Source organism: Hyla sarda, chromosome 3 (genome assembly GCF_029499605.1).
Source record: "Hyla sarda isolate aHylSar1 chromosome 3, aHylSar1.hap1, whole genome shotgun sequence".
Lineage (NCBI taxonomy): Eukaryota > Metazoa > Chordata > Amphibia > Anura > Hylidae > Hyla > Hyla sarda.
Window position 1 is genome coordinate 281,824,658 of NC_079191.1, and position 18,945 is coordinate 281,843,602.

General features: G+C 42.8%; 1 protein-coding gene across 2 annotated transcripts in view; it reads left to right on the forward strand.

Moving 5' to 3' along the window:
• Positions 1-18,945, forward strand: part of UST (uronyl 2-sulfotransferase) — a 405,014-nt gene that overhangs the window by 12,292 nt on the left and 373,777 nt on the right. The window lies entirely within an intron of this gene.

Here is an 18,945-nt window from a genome sequence, read left to right on the forward strand (position 1 = left end):
TTCCATCACTATAGGGTGGACATTGGGAATTATTGTTCTCTGTACTTTGTTCATAAATTCTTACAGGTCGTAATCCTACCCTAAGTCTATCTCTGATATTTCTCTCGTGGTGCTGGAATGGCAAAAGTAAAAACCAGTAATTTCTGAAAATTCTGTTTTCCCAAGCCACCCCAACCCTCATTTTTACTGGTGTAAAATAAATATATATCATTTTTCCCCCCCATAAAACTGGTGGGGGTTCCCCTCTTTGATGTTTTATTTACCTTGCTTTGTTTTGTAAAGCATATAGAAGGCTGGAGAGGAGGGTACTTCCTTATATCCTCCAGGTTTCCTGTCCCTAGGGGCGGAATCCCTCTCATTATAGAGGTTTGGTTATTACTGGAGAGCAGTGTAGAGGTTTTTGTGTATACCTATTTAAGTTGATGTGGCATGCATGGGTTGTCTGCCATCTTTCTGTTTTCCCGTCTGGTAGGGATCTAGTGTAGCTTACATTTCCCATGGTATATTTGGCATTGCAGTAATAGAGGGGGTAGATACTCATCACTGCGTTGCCTTAGTGTTACTCTTCCCCTCGGAGATCCGTGTCAGGCTTTATCACACAGGACACAGTACCAAATCTGCACACAGAAGAGGCAGTCAATGTCATCAGGGGAGGTGTATAACTCTAATAACTGGATGAACTCCAATATATGACTGCATCCCTTGTCTCGTCGTGCCAATGTAAGCTCTTCAGCAGCAGTCCACACATGAAATAAATGTAGAAATGGAACAAGGTGGGTGGAGCTAGGATCTAATAGGTGGTGATGTCAGTTTACAGGAAGTCAGACCCACAGGACAGATTGAGATCCTATCGACACATTTAGAGTGTGTAATATTCTGGTTGTCACACTGGGAATCACATGAGTGTGGTAATGAAATTTATGGATGCAGCTGAGCTACGATGAACAGATGATACTGCAGCAATACTGGTAGTGCCACAAGGCTGTAACACTGATACCTTGTTGTGTTTCCCTATGATTTTATGGTTTGTCTGACAAAAGTAAATTTTCTATTTCAATGGCTGCTGCAAGCAGGGAAGCTATTGGTACTTTCCATTTATAATATGTCTGCACTATCTATGTGGAAGTCAGACTATAGCAGCATTTCCCAACCTTTTTAATCTCTGGGCACCCCTCGGAATTGTTTTTCACAGAGGGTCACCCCCTAACAAATATATAGGGGACCCCTGAAGATAACTTGCCCCTAGAGAGAAGACCCCCCCCCTGTAGGTGGTTACCCCTATATATAGTCCCCCATAGGTGGTTACTCCCTATATGTAGGCCCCTCTTTGGATGGTAAGACCCTACTGTAGGGACAACCCTGAAAATTAACCACATACTTGCCATTGTGACTCTCCTACAGTCACCAGTGACCTCTCTCTCTTCTACTTCATGCAGCAACTAGAGGAGCTGCTCTACCTATGGGTTGTACACAATTGTATCACACGTGCGCTTCCAAGAAGTGATGTTACCTAAGGACTACAAGCACAGCAAACCTTACAGCCTAGGACTCGCTAGAACCCCTGTGGCAGTACCATCCAGTTGTCACCTTTCCCACTGGACTGCCACAGGCACTCTTGGTACCTCATTTGGGAATCACTGGGCTATAGTTTTACTTGCTGTAATTTACTGAAAGATGGATTGCACTCAGTTTGTACCGTAAGCTGAATTTGTTTTTCATTAAATTCTTCCATTTACTGGCAAATGTTCTAATATGGTTTAAATATCGTTTTGGACGTTCAGTTCAGCCTGTTAAAAATGGAATTTCAGTTCAATATGTAAAATATTCACAGTAAAATACCTTTTATAATAAAAATAAAATGTACTCTCCTCTCCCTAACCTAGTGCTGTACAGTGGAGCAAGAGGATAGACTCCGATAACTAAGGTCCTTATTCCTCTACTTATAACAATATATTGTCCCACCTCCCTTAGAGAGCTGTGTACCACTTGGAGCATACACAATATTAATCTAAAAAGAAGGGGGCTGATTCCTCCAAGCTTTCTAAGCTGTCTAAAAAAACACCTATAAGTAAATACTGTAGTACAATGAAATGTATAAAATTAGTACTGGGCCTCGTTTATGTTCTGTCATGTAGTAAAGGTCTACAGGTAGTTGTGATTCATATAAGCAATGTGTTGTAGTTTGAGTTATACCTACATACATAATAATATGTGGTAGTACCTTGTCATATGCTACATTTATACAATAATATAAAATGCACTCTGAGCCAAATATATAGTTTAAGTCAAGATTAATGTTTTCCCAGCTGCATGGCTACCAATTATAGTGTTATATATACCATAGGTCTTTGTCATGACAGTGTTGCCATTGATTTAATTCATGTAAAAATGTTGCTTAGTCTTAGGGTGCATTCACACCACGTTTTTGCAATACAGTTCCCGTCTGTGTTTTCATTTTGAAAACCGTACGGTACCGTATTGAAAACCGTATGCATTGACTCTCCATTGAAAACCGTATTCCAAACGATGCATCCGTTTCCTTTAGTTTTGCGTCTTGTACGGTTTTGTCAGTTTTTTTTCCCGTACCCAAAACTGTAGCCTACAACGGTTTTTGGTCCGAGACAAAAACCGTATGCGTTTTTTTTTTTACATGGGAGTGAAACTTTATTCACAATGGAGTGAAAGGTTATAAACGTATGTTTTTTTTTTTTTTTTTTTTTTCTTCTTAAAAAACGTATGCAACTGGACATCATTTTAAAAACCGTTTATGGGTTTTTACCCTATACTGGTTAAAAATTGTACACACTTTTTGATACAGTATAGTCCGATTTTGAGGAATCCGTTTTTATCAAAAACCTGATACAGGAACTGTATTGCAAAAGTGTGGTGTGAATGCACCCTTACATGTATTGACCACAATCTCCCAAAGTAAAGTATCCTGCAGGCTTACTTGGCAACACGCTGGGGGACGCACATCTCACTCTAAGGATTGTGTCTGGCTGTTTTTTTTCTTATGAGTCATAGAAGTGGAGTGGGACGAGGGCGTACAGGTACGCCCTTCGTCCTTAACCCCTTAAGGACCAAGCCCATTTTAACCTTAAGGACCAGAGCATTTTTTGCACATCTGACTACTGTCACTTTAAGCATTAATAACTCTGGGATGCTTTTACTTATGAATTTGATTCCATAATTGTTTTTTCGTGAAATAGTGGTACATTTTCGTCAATGCTTGCATCATTTCTTGGTGAAAAATTAAAAGATTTCTTGAAAAAATTGAAAATTTAGCATTTTTCTAACTTTGAAGCTCTCTGCTTATAAGGAAAATAGACACTGACAGACTGTGCATGCTGGGAGTTGTACTTTTGCAACAGCTGGAGGCACACTGGTTGGAAAACCTTCAGTTAGGTTCTGTTACCTAACTCAGTATTTTTCAACCAGTGTGCATCCAGCTGTTGCAAAACTACAACTCCCAGCATGTACTGATTACCGAAGGGCATGCTGGGAGATGTAGTTATGCAATAGCTGGAGGTACGCAACTACAACTCCCAGCATGCCGAGACAGCTGTTTGCTATTTGGGCATGCTGGGAGTTGTAGTTTTGCAAGATCTGAAGGGCCACAGTTTAGGGACCACTGCACAGTGACCTCCATACTGTCTTCAGATGTTGCAAAACTACATATCTCAGCATGCCCAGACAGCAAACTGCTTTGTGGGCATGCTGGGAGTTGTAGTTTTGCAAGATCTAGAGGGCCACAGTTTAGAGACCACTGCACAGTGATCTCCAAACTGTAGCCCTCCAGCTGTTGAAAAAAATGCAAATTCCAGCATGCCCAAACAGCAAACAGCTGTCTGGGCATGCTGGGAGTTGTAGTTTTGCAACATCTGGAGGGCTACAGTTTTATAGACCACTGTATAATGGTCTCCAAACTGTAGCCCTCCAGATGTTGCTAGCCCTCTCCGGCTTCCATAGGATCGCAGCACCAGGGAGCCGCATCGTCGTCCTCTGCCACCCGCCACCAGTAAGTGACCTTCGGCCCCGGTCACATCACAGTTCCCCTGCTCTGCCCGGACTACAATGGGTGGGCAAAGCGGGGAACTGAACTTAAACCCCCGGCGCCCGATCTGCTATTGGTAGGTCGCTTCTGACTGACCAATAGCAGGGATAGAAGGGGTGGACCCCTGCCACCTCACTCCCATCCCTTCAGGGGGATTGTGGGCGTCTTGGAAAGCCCCGATCCCCCTTATTTATCAGGTCACCGGAGACCCGTATGACCCGGAATTGCCGCAGATCGCCGGTCTGAATTGACTGGCAATTTGCAGCGATCGCGGACATGGGGGGTCTCGATAGCCCCCCACCCCCCAGGGGTTTGCATGGGGTGCCTGCTGAATGACTTCAGCAGGCATCCCGGTCAGGTCCCTGCCCGGTGAGCGGCGGGGACCGGAATTCCCATGGGTGTACAGATACGCCATTGGTCCTTAAGTACCAGGGAGCCAGGGTGTACCTGTATGCCCTTGGTCCCTAAGTGGTTAAGGAGCTAGGGCACCATCAGCGTACATTGGGGATATTTATCATTGTGTGTATTTTCAGGCTCTATACAGTTGTTGTTTTTTTATTGTATATTTGGCATATTTGGGTCAAATGTATAAAAAGTCACATGAATTTAGCACGAAAAAAAAAAAAGAACCTCAAAAGCACCTCAGCCACCAGATCTGAAGTCATTTTATAAGTGGAAGTGCTGTTTAGAGTTTATTGTTTCCACATGTTTTGGCCATCATTTTAACTTTTAAGTGAGATATTAACCGCCGTATGAATTTAGTTATAAAAAACAAAAAAAAAAACATTTATATAGAAATATCAAACATTTCTTCACAAAAACATCTATGTTGACATTTAAACAAAGGTAGCTTTATTCAACATTACCCTTACAAACCTTGACCTTGAAAGTATGAACGTGTGTTGGCGTACACTGCTGGAAATTTTTATATATTTTTTTTTTGACAGAAAGTTAAACAGATTTGTAAATTTCTACTATTCAAAAATCTTAACCCCTACAGGACCCATGACGTAACGGTACGTCCCGACACCCTGGGTCTTAAGGACCAGGGACGTACATTTACGTCATGGGCAGTTTTAGTCCCTGCCGTGCGCCGGGCGGGGATCGGAGCGGGATGCCTGCTGAAATCATTCAGCAGGCATCCCGTGCAAATGCCCAGGGGGGTCATCAGACCCCGCCATGTCGGCGATCGCGGCAAATCGCAAGTGAATTCACACTTGCGATTTGCGCAATTCCGGGTCATTACGGGTCTATGGTGACCCGGAATAGAAGGGGGATCGCGGGTGTCTAAGACACCCACGATCCCCCTGAAGCGATAGGAGTGAGGTGGCACGGGTGCCACCCCTCCTATCCCTGCTATTGGTGGTCTAGACGCGACCACCAATAGCAGATCGGGGGCGGGGAGGTTTACTTTCGTTTTCCCCGTCCTGCCCTCCCACAATAGGCGGGGCAGGACGGGGAAATGACGGGGACCGGCGCCGAAGATCCACTTACCGATCCGGGCGGGCGTCGGAGGCTGCAGGCGACGGAGATCGGCGGGCGGCGATGACGTGCGGCTGGATCCGACGGAAGCCGGTGAGTTGCCTAGCAACATCTGGAGGGTACAGTTTAGGGACCATTATACAGTGGTCTCTAACTGTAGCCCTCCAGATGTTGCAAAACTATAACTCCCAGCATGCCCAGACAGCTGTTTGGGCATGCTGGAATATGTAGTTTTGCAACAGCTGGAGGGCTACAGTTTGAGACCACTATATAGTGGTCCCTAAACTGTAGCCCTCCAGATCTTGCAAAACTACAACTCCTAGCATGCTCAAACAACTGTTTGCTGTCAGGGCATGCTGGGAATTGTAGTTTTGCAACAGCTGGAGGACCACAGTTTGGAGATCACTTTGCAGTGGTCTCTAAAACTGTAGCCCTCCAGATGCAAAACTGCAAATCCCAGCATGTCCAAACAGCAATCAGCTGTCTCGGCATGCTGGGAGTTGTAGTTGCGTACCTCCAGCTATTGCATGACTACATCTCCCAGCATGCCCTTCGGCGATCAGTACATGCTGGGAGTTGTAGTTTTGCAACAGCTGGAGGCACACTGGTTAGAAAATACTGAGTTAGGTAACAGAACCTAACTGAAGGTTTTCCAACCAGTGTGCCTCCAGCTGTTGCAAAAGTACAACTCCCAGCATGCACGGTCTGTCAGTACATGCTGGGAGTTGTAGTTTTGAAACAGCTGGAGGTTTGCCCCCCCATGTGAACGTACAGGGTACATTCACACGGGCAGGCTTACAGTAAGTTTCCTGCTTCAAGTTTGGGCTGCGGCAAATTTTTCGCCGTAGCTCAAACTTCTAGCGAGAAACTTACCGTAACCCGCCAGTGTGAATGTACCCTAAAAACACTACACTACCACATAATAAAGGGTAAAACACTACATATACACCCCCTTACACTGTCCCCCCAATAAAAATGAAAAACGTATTGTATGGCAGTGTTTCCAAAACGGAGCCTCCAGCTGTTGCAAAACAACAACTCCCAGCATTTCCGGACAGCCACTGACTGTCCAGGCATGCTGGGAATTTAGCAACAGCTGGAGGCACCCTGTTTGGGAATCAGTGGCATAGAATACCCCTATGTCCACCCCTGTGCAATCCCTAATTTAGTCCTCAAATGCGCATGGCGCTCTCTCACTTCGGAGCCCTGTCGTATTTCAAGGCAACAGTTTAGGGCCACATATGGGGTATCTCCGTACTCGGGAGAAATTGCACTACAAATTTTGGGGGGCTTTTTCTCCTTTTACCCCTTAGGAAAAGGAAAAGTTGGGGCTACACCAGCTTGTTAGTGTAAAAAAAAAAAAATTACTCTAACATGCCGGTGTTGCCCTTTACTTTTTATTTTCACAAGCGTTAAAAGGAAAAAAAGACCCCCAAAATTTGTAACGCAATTTCTCCTGAATACAGAAATACCCCATATGTGGGTGTAAAATGCTCTGTGGGCACATAACAAGGCTCAGGAGTGAGAGTGCACCATGTACATTTGAGGTCTAAATTGGTGATTTGCACAGGGGTGGCTGATTTTACAGCGGTTCTGACATAACCCCCCCAAAAAAAATACCCACATGTGACCCCATTTTGCAAACTACACCCCTCACGGAATGTAATAAGGGGTACAGTGAGCATTTACGCCCCACAGGTGTCTGACAGATTTTTGGAACAGTGGTCTGTGAAAATGAAAAATTTTATTTTTCATTTGCACAGCCCACTGTTCCAAAGATCTGTCAAACGCCAGTGGGGTGTAAATACTCACTGCACCCCTTATTAATTTCTGTGAGGGGTGTAGTTTCCAAAATAGGGTCACATGTGGGGGGTTCCACTGTTCTGGCACCACGGGGGGCTTTGTAAACGCACATGGCCCCTGACTTCCATTACAAAACATTTTTTTGCCAAAAGCTCAATGGCGCTCCTTCTCTTCTGAGCATTGTAGTGCGCCAGCAGAGCACTTGACGTCCACACATGGGGTATTTCCATACTCAGAAGAGATGGGGTTACAAATTTTGGGGGGTCTTTTCTGCTATTAACCCTTACAAAAATGTGAAATTTGGGGGGAAACACACATTTTAGTGAAATTATTATAATTTTTTTTTACATATGCAAAAGTCGTGAAACCCCTGTGGGGTATTAAGGCTCGCTTTATTCCTTGTTACGTTCCTCAAGGGGTCTAGTTTCCAAAATGGTATGCCATGTGTTTTTTTTTTGCTGTTCTGGCACCATAGGGGCTTCCTAAATGCGACATGCCCCCCGAGCAAAATTTGCTCTCAAAAAGCCAAATATGACTCCTTCTCTTCTGAGCATTGTAGTTCACCCGTAGTGCACTTCAGGTCAACTTATGGGGTACCTCCATACTCAGAAGAGATGGGGTTACAAATTTTGGGGGGTCTTTTCTGCTATTAACCCTTGCAAAAATGTGAAATTTGGGGGGAAACACACATTTTAGTGAAAAAAAAATAATTTTTTTTTACATATGCAAAAGTCGTGAAACACCTTTGGGGTATTAAGGCTCACTTAATTCCTTGTTACGTTCCTCAAGGGGTCTAGTTTCCAAAATGGTATGCCATGTGTTTTTTTTTTGCTGTTCTGGCACCATAGGGGCTTCCTAAATGCAACATGCCCCCCAAAAACCATTTCAGAAAAACGTACTCTCCAAAATCCCCTTGTCGCTCCTTCGCTTCTGAGCCCTCTACTGCGCCCGCCGAACAATTTACATAGACATATGAGGTATGTGCTTACTCGAGAGAAATTGGGCTACAAATACAAGTATACATTTTCTCCTTTTACCCCTTGTAAAAATAAAAACATTGGGTCTACAAGAACATGCGAGTGTAAAAAGTGAAGATTGTGAATTTTCTCCTTCACTTTGTTGCTATTCCTGTGAAACACCTAAAGGGTTAAAACGCTGACTGAATGCCATTTTGAATACTTTGGGGGGTGCAGATTTTATAATGGGGTCATTTATGGGGTATTTCTAATATGAAGACCCTTCAAATCCACTTCAAACCTGAACTGGTCCCTGAAAAATAGTGAGTTTGAAAATTTTGTGAAAAATTGGAAAATTGCTGCTGAACTTTGAACCCCTCTGGTGTCTTCCAAAAGTAAAAACACGTCAATTTTATGATGCAAACATAAAGTAGACATATTGTATATGTGAATCAAAATTTTTTTTATTTGGAATATCCATTTTCCTTACAAGCAGAGAGCTTCAAAGTTTGAAAAATGCAAATTTTTCAAATTTTTCATCAAATTTGGGGATTTTTCACCAAGAAAGGATGCAAGTTACCATAAAATTTTACCGCTATGTTAAAGTAGAATATGTCACGAAAAAACAATCTCTGAATCAGAATGATAACTAAAAGCATTCCAGAGTTATTAATGTTTAAAGTGACAGTGGTCAGATGTGCAAAAAACGCTCTGGTCCTGAGGTGTAAAATGGCCTGGTCCTTAAGGGGTTAAAGCGTACCCGTCAGATCCAACAAAAAACATTTTTTTAAATACATCACTCAGTACCTAATGCTGACCATGTACATCTAATTTCTAGGTGTCTAGCATCTTTATTTTTTATTACACTTTTAATTTATCTCACTAGTCTGAATTCCTCTCAAAGGGAGGGGCGTGGCCTCACTGTGCAGGTCTCCGCCCCCTCCCTCAGTATGCTGTCTGCTCACATCTCCCCTAGCATTAGCAAAACTACAACTCTCAGCTTGTCCTTACTGACAGTATAGGGACAAAAGCTGACAGAGGGAGGATTTTTCCTCCAGCTGTGAGCCCTGCCCTCAAAGCTGTCAATCAAGGAAGTGTGTCCATGACATAGGTGATAATGCATGGACACAGCAGGACTAGTATGTGTCCAAGCAGGCAGGGGGTGCAGTTGTTTGACTGGCTTTTTCAGTATGAAATACTGAAAATGTTCTAATAAAAGCAATTGCAAAACCTATTGGTTTTGCATGTTTTACAACATATAAATTTTTTTTGTATCTGACAGTGCCCATTTAATCCTTCCAGTACTCATCAGCTGCTGTATGCTCCGCAGGAAGTTATTTTCCCTTTGAATTTCCTTTTTGTCTGACCACAGTGCTCTCTGCTGACACCTCTGCCCATTTTAGGAACTCTAAAAGAATATGTATGTGTGTTTTTTCATTACAACCCATATACAGAGTTTCACCTAACGCCTCAAAGCACACTCTTTATGTTGTATGGGTATTTGTGTAGGCTCAGTGGCATTCTTTAACATATTTATACAGAAGCACTTACGATTAAATGATACATTTCTTAATCTTTAGGGTGCGTTCACACGCTATTTGTTTTTGCGGGTCTTCCGCTGCGTATTTGAAAGGGGGCGGGCTCTTCTCGGTTGTCCGCAGCAGATTTTCCACGGTGGAAATTACGATACGGAAAATCCGACGCAAGCCCCATTGAAGTCAGTAACGACTGCGGCGGATTTTCCGTAGCGTAAATTCCACCTCGTAAAATCTGCTACGGACAGCTGAGAAGAGCCGTCCCACTTTCAAATACGCAGCGGAAAACCCGCAAGAACAAATAGCGTGTGAACGCACCCTGAATCAAAATTTTTCGTCTGTTTCTCACTGAATTATTCAGAATTAAATGCATCAGTAGATTCAACATTTACATGAGCTGGCAGAGATCTTACACACCAAAAGATCACCAGAAGTCTAATGCAAGGTTACGGGGTACGCATGCGTAAAGGGGCGTACTCCGAAACAGCTGGCCATGAATCAGCTTATCCCATTATTTTTAGTCCCTTAACAAGTGGGAGGCACATATGCAAACTGTTGTCGATGTCCCAATATTTATGAACCTATGTCTGACTATTTAATCCCTTTTTATTACATTTTTTTAAATGTGATGTGACAAAAAAGCAGCATTTTGGATTTTTTTAAATTTAATTTATTTTCATAAAATTTTTTTATTTTACGCCGTTCACCATACGGGATCATTGATATATTTTGTAAGTTCGGACATTTCGGGTGTTTGGACAGTGCGGGTGGTTTTATACTGTCTTTATAACCTGCTGTTTTGTCTTTTATTGCTGATGGTTATAGTCTCTATTTTCACTAGCATTTGTACCCTAAAGATTTGTTACACTGTGACATGTTTATATGATTCTTCTTATTTTCCTTTAGTTGCCCTTCGCAGAAAGCAGAACAGTCTATGGAAGCAAACTTTATAGATGTTAGTTAAATTTAGTATTGACAACTTGCTGAATATGAGAAATTTTAGAATTAGTTTACATACCAAGGAATTCACTGGCCCAATCTGCCATTTCCTTTTAATATAAAGTAAAAGTAATAATTGCCATTACTTATTGTGATCTCTTTCTAGTCTGAAATTCTTTCCTAGGATTATGCTGGTAATTACTTACATTTGTGCAAAAGGAAAGTTTGTACTGTTCAGGGTTTTTCACTTTTAGTTCTTTTTATGTTTGTGTGCCATTTAACTTACATTTTCAGTTATACCGGTAGTCATGTTATGATGGTAGGCATGATGGTGGTATCCAGTAATGTTATGGTAGTACTATCTTGTTACGGTATGATAATGCTATTCAGTCACACTAGAGTCATGTTATCCATTATGGTGATAATTTTTAGTCACTTTATTATAGTTTAAGAACAGCACTATTATCGACAGAATCTAGATTCAGGTATGGTATTTTCTGCTTTTCACATGTCTTGGAGAACACTGGCCACACTACTGGGCAATAGCTGTGTGCTAGCAAAAATAATGTTATTGTGAATGACATTTACCAAGCAAGAAACAGTTAGCAAATCAGAACAATGGGAATTTGGAGAGGTTTGCTGACAGTTTAAAAAAACAAACAAACAGTAAGTGGTAATCATGGGACATATGACCACTGGGTCAATATTGCTGCCAGTTATTTGCTGCAGCAGTCACATGTCCTGAAAGGACCAGGAAGTTGAGACTGAAAGTGGACAACATATATGTCAGAAGGGGAGCAGGGGGGGGATCGGTAAGGCAGTACTTTACTTTACAATATCGACATAAATTAAGACTAGTATAGGGTGCAGTTATGATTGTTGATATGCATAAATATACACACACCCTGGAGTCCTTCCACTCCTCTATGACCTTGTCACGGAGCTGGTGAATGTTAAAGACCTTGCGCTATAGATGATTGTCATTTTGGAGGTGTGTTTGGGGTCATTATCATGTTGGAATACTGCCCTGGGGCTGTTCTCTGAAGGGGGGGGGGGGGTCATACTCTGCTTCAATTTGTCACAGTACATGTTGGCACTCACATTTCCTTCAATAGCTGTAGCTTCCTAGTGTCAGCAGTGCTCATGCAGCCCCAGACCATGACTTTTCCACCACCATGCTTGACTGTAGGAAAGACATACTTGGCTTTGTACTCCTTACCTGGTAGCTGCCACACACACTTTACACCATCTAAACCAAATAAGTTTATTTTGGCCTCGTCTAGTAATCCATGCCCTTGGTCTGTTTGTCTCCAGCAAACTGTTTGCTTTCTAGTGCATCATCTATAGAAAAGGCTTTCTGACCCCCTCACCCTTTAAACCTCTGCAGCAATGCTGGCAGCACTCATAGGTTTATTTCTTAAAGGGGTATTCCAGGCAAAAACATCTTATCCCCTATCAAAACGGTAGGGGATAAGATGTCTGATCCCGGGGGGGCGTGACATCATGCCACGCCCCCTCCATTCATTTCTATGGGAGAGGGCGTAACAGCCGCAACGTCCCCTCCCATAGACATGAATGGAGGGGGCGTGGCGTGATGTCACGTCCCCGTCTCGGAAGCCCAGAGGTTTCTGAAACTTCAGATGCAGCTACGCATAGAATGCAGGCTGCTGCAGGGAGATCGCGGGGGTTCCCAGCGTCGGGCCCTTTCGATAGGGGATAAGATGTTTTTGGCCTAGGACATATTTATGTAGAGCAACAATTCTTTTCTTTAGATCCTCTGAGAGTTCGTCACTGTGAAGGGTCTTGTTGTACTTCTAGTGACCAGTAATAAAGAATGTGAGAGTGCTAATACCAAAGACACGACCGGTTCCCCATTCAGACCTTAGACCTTGAAACAGTAACAAGTCACATGACACTGGATTTCCACTTAGAGGTGGACCCACATTTGTTGCCAAGGATTAGACATTTATAGGAGAAGCCTTGTGCAGAAATATGTTCCATTATCTCCGTTTGGCAGGCTATAAAATAACGGGATGAGAACGGGCTGCCACTCCCTTGGCTTTCCCAACGTCGCTGCTCCAAACCTCTGCTGCAGTCATCTTCATGCAGTGTGGCAGCGTGATGCATTGAGACCAGGCGACCAATGCTGGGGCGCAATGCATCACACTGCCACATCACACAGTGACGTGACGACCATGGGAACCAGGAAGAAGACTGCAGCGGAGGTCTGGAGTGGTGATACTGGGACACCCGGGGAGCGGCATCAGGTACCATTTGTTGTTTTATATTCTGGCAGCCTGAGCACAATGGCTGCACATATTTCTGCATGAGACTTTTCCTTTATTGTCTGTATGTTGTTATTTTGAGGGGAAAGCAACATTAAACACTGGTATATGTTGCCACAGGTCATATATTATAGTTACAAGGGTTGAGGGTTCTCTCTCTTATGCGAGATACTGTGTACTAGGGATATTCCAATACCATTTTTTTAAGACAGAGTACGAGTGCCGATATTTTAATTCTAGTACTCGCCGATACCAAGTACCAGTACTTTTTATTTTAAAGGAAATTTGACACCAGGATGACCCGGTTTCTGGTGCTGCTTACCGTGCTGATATGTGGGTTCCTTGTTGTGTATAATGGAGGCGGCTGCTGTAGAATGAGCCAAGATTTCTTCCCCCTTGTAGATAGCAGGACCCCCCCCTTGTAGATAGCAGGACCCCCCCCTTGTAGATAGCAGGACCCCCCCCCTTGTAGATAGCAGGACCCCCCCCTTGTAGATAGCAGGACCCCCCCCTTGTAGATAGCAGGACCCCCCCCTTGTAGATTGCAGGACCCCCCCCTTGTAGATTGCAGGACCCCCCCCTTGTAGATTGCAGGACCCCCCCCTTGTAGATTGCAGGACCCCCCCCTTGTAGATTGCAGGACCCCCCCCTTGTAGATTGCAGGACCCCCCCCTTGTAGATTGCAGGACCCCCCCCCTTGTAGATTGCAGGACCCCCCCCCTTGTAGATTGCAGGACCCCCCCCTTGTAGATTGCAGGACCCCCCCCTTGTAGATTGCAGGACCCCCCCCTTGTAGATAGCAGGACCCCCCCCTTGTAGATAGCAGGACCCCCCTTTGTAGATAGCACCCCCCCACCCCTTGTAGATAGCAGGCCTCCTCCTTGTAGCCAGCAGGATCCCCCTTGTAGTTTCTCACTTGCACCTGTCCGGTGTCGCCGCTCTGCAGCCCTGTACTCATCACTGATGCATCATGTCGTCTTATGGAGGAGCATGTGACATACACGTCACTCTGCTTCTTCCATAGTGTTACGCTGGGCGCAGTGGAGTGATGTGTGTGTCACATGCTCCTTCATAAGACTCCATGATGCGGACGGAAGAATGGGGCAGCGGCAGTGATGCGGAGCACTTCACCAGGTATCTGATTTGGTATTGGGGACATTAGACAAGTCCTCGATACCATGCAAATACCTGGTATCGGCCCCGATACTGATAATAGTATTGGGACATCCCTACTGTGTATGAATCTGCAACTTCTTTTCTGATTACCTAAAATGGACCATCCATCTGACTAATCACAAAATCCGGAAGAGGCAGCAGTACAAGGCTTAAGGAAGAGTTAAGAGTACAAATCTTAGAGTTTTTATTTTTATTTTATTACAACATTAAACTCAACTATGTATGTGTTTTATTTCCGCAGCCTTAACATTTATTTGGCTTCTTAATATTCCATCTCGGGCAATTTTTTTTAGGTTTGGAGACATGTTTTATATAGTGAGTTGCCTCATAGGGGGCATTCACAAATGTGCAGAAGAATTCATTTTACCAGGCATATGTGTACGTGGCTTGTAAACCAGCTGCATCACATGCAAAAGCAATCAAGTCAGATCATGGCAAAAACCTGGACGCTGTGCTGAATTGTTACTTTATATGTAAACATAAGAAGCGCTGAACTAATGGGGTTAAGAATATAAAAAGTTAGTTAAAAACCCATGTTAATTAGCATTTGGTCATTCAAGCTTACAGTTTTATAGATTTTAGATTCAGAATATTTTAGCAGTGAGTGTCAAAGTGGGGGGGGGGGGTGTATGGTTATTGATATATTTACATTCATATTTTGAACCTGTTGTTCAGCAGCAGGGAGGAGAACTCCAGATACCTTTTCCTTATTTACAGGGCCAGCCATAGAGAAGGTGCAGGATGGAACCTGCACTGATTGTGAGATGATATTTGGGGAGAGTATGATAAAATCACTTAACGTATGCCCTCATTCTTGTGTCAGGGACAGACCGGGGGACAGGGAGAGTGAGCCCTAAACTGACCGAACACCATCTCTCCCTGCTTACTTGCCCATGCACCCTAAACAGTGAATCGACAACTGGGCCCCAGTCCCTCCCTAAACTAAAGTTCTGGGGCCTAATAAAAACACACACTAATAAATAGTTGGTCACCAACCAGAAAACTGACAGGAAAATACAACTCTATAGTATATAAGTTCAGAGGACACCATCAGCGGACATGAAAAGAGGACACTAAAGATCGTCAGACATGAACAGAGGACTCTGTGGTCATGAACAGAGGACTCTATAGATCTGTGGTCATGAACAGAGTACTCTAGATAAGTAGACATGTACAAAACTCTAGAGATCAGAATACAAGAACTAATAAATAGAGTTCAAAACACCAGACAGGAAAACGGATAAGTCAACAGACTTCAGGAACATACAGGAATATAGCATAATTCCCCAGAACGTCCAATAGACTTCAAGTCTATGGACCAGAAACAGGGATCTATAGCTAAACAGGAATTATCGCAATCCCCCAGATAACCTCCAGTAGAAACAGGAATGTCTTGATACTAGAAGGAAATCTCCCAGAGTCCACCTTGGAGCATGAAGATATCTTGTACTAATTCTCAATTCCCCGGATTCCCCATGGACAGGTAACAGGGATATCTAGATACACAGGATATAATTATAGAACACTGTTCATACACAAGACAGGAAACCACAATCCCTCAGGAACGTCCAGTAGACTCCAAGTCCCCATGGACCAGAAACAGGGATGCCAGATGGGACACTTTTCTCACTGAACAGGTAAAAGTACAAAGGACTAAGATCAGATCAACCAAACAGAATATAAATATAGGACGCTGTACACACTGGAACACAGAACCAAAATACCGAACCGGGATAACATACAGAGCATAGGTAACAAGTAAGAGTCAGACATAGTGTGAACAGATACATAACAGAAAGGATAATAAATCCTAAAACAGACTAAACAAACATAGCTTAAAATCTACTAAGAGCATGCCATAACATGGCTAAAACCTGAAACTATATTATGCATGCCAAAACAGATATAGTATATATAAAAGCTCAAACAAGAAGAGTTTCACCCAGTCTCCATTAACTGCATGGCAGCAGCAAGCTAGCAGCCTGTCAGGATATAATGTGGATAATCACCAGCAACCAGAGGCTAGCCTGGGCTGACATTAAATAGACACACACGAAAGGCTATTGGCTAACAGAGGCCTGGGCTAAAAAGGCCAGAAACATTTAACCGTTCCCTGCCCAGGAAACATAAAACTGTTCACACACAAGCAATGGAATAGCTGTGTGTGAACACAGACCAATACAGACATGACATCTTGTTATTAAAATAGGAGACAACTTTACAGGGACAGAAGTCTGCACCAGGTGCTTATGTTATAGGATCAAGAAGGAATTTATATGTTTCAGGTACTGTAATGCTTGTGATCATTGAGCCAAAAGAAATTTTAAATTATTGACATATATGTGTTTAGGATGAATGAGGTCAAGATTGTAAAAAGCAAATCATGAATTTATATTGAAGCAAGCGAGCGAGACACCCTCCACTGGTGTGCAGCAGACCAAGAGACACTCTTCCCCGATGCTCAGCAGACCTAGAGCAGTGTTGCAAGTGGGCTATGTGCTAAAGTTTATTGCTATATAACGTGAGGTATGGACAGTGGTTGGCACAAAAAGATTTAATGTACATTCTGTTAAATGTAATTGTGGACTGTGGCCTGGCTTAACCCCTTAAGGACACATGACGTACTAGAACGTCATGTGTCCACTCCCGATCTATAAAGCAGGGCCACGGAGTCATGCCCGGCCTCTGACAACGGCCGGGACCCGTGACTAATAGCGCGCGGCATTGATCGCTGTGCCACGCGCTATTAACCCTTTAGACGTGGCGTTCAAAGTTGAACGTCGCGTCTAAAGTGAAACTGAAACCATGCCGGTTAGCTCAGTGGGCTGTTCGGGATAGCCGCGGCGAAATCGCTGCATCCCGAACAGCTTACAGGACAGCAGGAGGGCTCCTACCTGCCTCCTCGCTGTCCGATCGCCGAATGACTGCTCAGTGCCTGAGATCCAGGCATGAGCAGTCAAGCGGCAGAATCATCGATCACTGGTTTCTTATGAGAAACCAGTGATCAATGTGAAAGATCAGTGTGTGCAGTGTTATAGGTCCCTATGGGAGCTATAACATTGCAAAAAAAAAGTGGAAAAAAAAAGTGAATAAATATCATTTAACCCCTTCCCTATTAAAAGTTTGAATCGCCCCCCTTTTCCCATTAAAAAAAACCACCGTGTAAATAAAAATAAACATATATGGTATCACCGCGTGCGGAAATGTCCGTATTATAAAAATATATCGTAAATTAAACCACACGGTGAATGGCGTGCGCGCAAAAAAATTCCAAAGTCCAAAATAGTGCATTTTTGGTCACTTTTTATATCATGAAAAAGTGAATAAAAAGCAATCAATAAGTCCTATCAATGCAAAAATTGTACCAGATCACCAGAACTTCAGATCACGGCGCAAAAAATGAGCCCTCATACCGCCCCATACACGGAAAAATAAAAAAGTTCTAGGGGTCAGAAATGACAATTTTAAACGTATTAATTTTACTGCATGAAGTTATGAAGTACGACAAAATCAAACCTATATAAGTAGGGCATAATTTTAACCGTATGGACCTACAGAATAAATATCAGGTGTCATTTTTACCGAAAAATGTACTACGTAGAAACGGAAGCCCCCAAAAGTTACAAAACAGCGTTTTGTTTTTTTTTCAATTTTGTCTCACAATGATTTTTTTTTTTCCGTTTCACCGTAGATTTTTGGGCACAATGACTGAAGTTATTACAAAGTAGAATTGGTTGCGCAAAAAATGAGCCATCATATGGATTTATAGGTGCAAAATTGAAAGAGTTATGATTTTTTAAAGGCAAGGAGCAAAAAACGAAAATGCAAAAACTGAAAAACCCCCGGTAAGCAAAAGACCGAGAAGATGAGCGGGATAAGGTATTTGTAACAGGGTCCAATACAGTGGCATATATATATATATATATATATATATATATATATATATATATATATATATATATTTTTTTTTTTATTACTGGTGTTGGTGGAAAGTTTTTGTAAAATAACAATGGCTGCTAAAAGACTGGGAAAGGTAATTCATAGAAATCAGTAAAAGAACATACTTAATAGGGAGTTAGTGAACTGGTAAAATCTTAGGGCTACAGTCATGGCTGTAATTGTTGGCACCCCTGAAATTGAAGTATTTCTCAAAGAAAAGGATTGCAGTAACACATGTTTTGCTATACACATGTTTATTCCCTTTGTGTGTATTGGAACTAAACCAAAAAAGGCAGGAAAAAAAGCTAATTGGAAATCATGTCACACCAAACTCCCAAAATGGGCTGGATAAAATTATTGGCACCCTTTCAAAATTGTGGTAAAATAAGATTGTTTCAAGCATGTGATTCTCCTTTAAACTCACCTGGGGCAAGTAACAGGTGTGGGCAATATAAAAATCACACCTGAAAGCAGATAAAAATGAAAGAAGTTCACTTAGTCTTTGCATTGTGTGTAACCATGGACAACATAAAGAGGAGAAGAGAACTGTCTGAGGACCTGAGAACCAAAATTGTGGAAAAATATCAACAATCTCAAGGTTACAAGTCCATCTCCAGAGATCTAGATTTGCCTTTGTCCACAGTGCGCAACATTATCAAGAAGTTGACAACTCATGGCACTGTAGCTAATCTTCCTGGGCGTGGACGGAAGAGAAAAATTGATGAAAGGTGTCAATGCAGTATAGTCCAGATGATGGATAAGCAGCCCCAAACAAG